A 1,830-nucleotide genomic window follows, 5' to 3' on the forward strand; every position below is an offset into this window, starting at 1 on the left:
CTACCTCTGAGGATAATTTCATTTTACAGGGAATTTACTCTATACCTGGCACTTTATTAACATTGCCTGCCTAATTTTTTTTTTTTCTTGAGTCCAGCTTCTGCAGAAGCCTGCCTAATCTTTACAAACCTATGATGCAGCCACTACAATTATCCCCAACTTCTATAAATTGAGATTTATAGAAGTTGTCAAATCGCTTACTAGCACGCAGCTAATGAGTGGTAGAGCCATCTCTCAAATCCAGGAAATGTAACTGTCCTGCTTGAGCTCTGACATAAGGGTCCCACTTTGGCTGCCAGCCAGCGATGACCTCAAGGGTAAGATCCCAAACGGACAGAAGGACTCGTCCCCTCCCCCTCTCCCACCCTCTCTATCCCAAGGTCGCCCTTCCCAACGCAGGCACTCGGGACCATGCTGGGCCGGCGTCCCTGCGCATGCCCAGCCGCAAAGCACGACGGGAGAGGGGCGGGGCCGGCGGGGCCGTTTTGCTTCGAGGATTGTTTGAGAAGTCTTAGGCGGCGGGTGTCTCTGGAAGAAATTAGTAAGCTTCTTCATGGGACTCTGGTTTCGGTCTTTACTCCTGCGGCTTATTCGAAAGGGGCAGGGTTTCTGCTGTCGGAGCGGGGGATGACGCGCCGGGTAGGGGTATTAGAGACGGAGCCTTGAGTGCAGATTCCGCCAGATGGGGGTCGGGAACTCCGGGCCAGGCCCAGACCTGAATTGTGTTTGTCGCCACGTTTAACTGTGCCCGCAGAGAGATTCGGGTGTTACTGCTCCCCACTTCCAGCGATTCTTGCCGCCTCCTGCTTCCGCGTCGTTAACTGGGCTTTCAGACTTTGGGTCTCCCTCCGCAGCCTAAGTTTCAAAAGCCCTCATCACACCTGTAGCTCTCCTTCACTGAGCAGTGCTTTTTCAAGAATTTGACTCCTGGCCAGGTGCAGTGGCTTACGCCTGTAATCCCAGCTACTCGGTAGGCAGAGGTCGGAGAATGGCTTGAACCCGGGAGGCAGAGGTTGCATTTAGCCGAGATCGCGCCACTGCATTCCACCCTGGGCGACAGAGCGAGACCCCGTCTCAAACAAAAAAACAAAAGAATGAAATGTTTGCTGAACCCCAAAAGCACAGTTTGGACGGTGATGATTCACAAGATTAGTTTTAAGGTATTTAATGTCAGGAACCTTCCTGACATGACCCAAGTCCTCTTTTCCAGCTTTCCAGTTCCTTCTACTAGCACTCTTTAACAATAGTCCCATTCCTTCTAGTTCCCCTGTATTTGTTCTTTTTTGAGACAGGGTCTCGCTCCCCTCGCCCGTGCTCACCAATATGCCCAGCTAATTCTTGTGTTTTTTGTAGAGACAGGTAATCTCCATGTTGCCTCGGCTGGTCTCGAACTCCTAAACTGAAGCAATCCACCCGCTTCGGCCTCTCAAAGTGCTGGGATTACAGGCGTGAGCTACCGTGCCCCGCTATTTGTGCTTTTGTACATGCCGTCTCAATACCAGGAATATCCCCCGTTATTGGTTGGTAGACACTTTAAAATCCAGCTCACATTTCACCTGCCAGAAGACTGACCGTCTTCTCTTTTCTCATTTCTGCTCTATACCTTGTATATACTTACTGGGTGGGAAATCTTACTCATTTCTATAACCCCGGTTGCAAGGCACTTCGTATAAACTATGGCTCCTCATTGCCTGTAGAATTAACCATGGACGTTATAGTTTGGTTTGAAAAGCATATAGCCTTTTGCCTCCAGCCTTCTTATCAGGCTAATAAAAGAGCTTGCAGAACTCAATTAAATAAAATAAATCTTTTTTTTTTTTTTTTTTTTTT

The 1,830-nt window shown here is 48.9% G+C and overlaps 1 protein-coding gene across 6 annotated transcripts in view; it reads left to right on the plus strand.

Annotated features, from left to right (window-relative positions):
- Nucleotides 1-456: 456 nt before the first annotated feature.
- The window catches only part of ZMYM1 (zinc finger MYM-type containing 1), a 34,151-nt gene continuing 32,777 nt past the window's right edge, over nucleotides 457-1,830 (plus strand). For all 6 annotated transcript variants that reach the window (XM_032246887.1, XM_032246878.1, XM_032246882.1 and 3 more), the window contains exon 1: nucleotides 457-541. The gene's annotated coding sequence lies outside the window, so the exon portion shown is untranslated. The remainder of the gene's footprint in view (nucleotides 542-1,830) is intronic.

Source organism: Sapajus apella, unplaced genomic scaffold, assembly GCF_009761245.1.
Source record: "Sapajus apella isolate SASKATOON/1434 unplaced genomic scaffold, GSC_monkey_1.0 scaffold62, whole genome shotgun sequence".
In the NCBI taxonomy this organism is placed as follows: domain Eukaryota; kingdom Metazoa; phylum Chordata; class Mammalia; order Primates; family Cebidae; genus Sapajus; species Sapajus apella.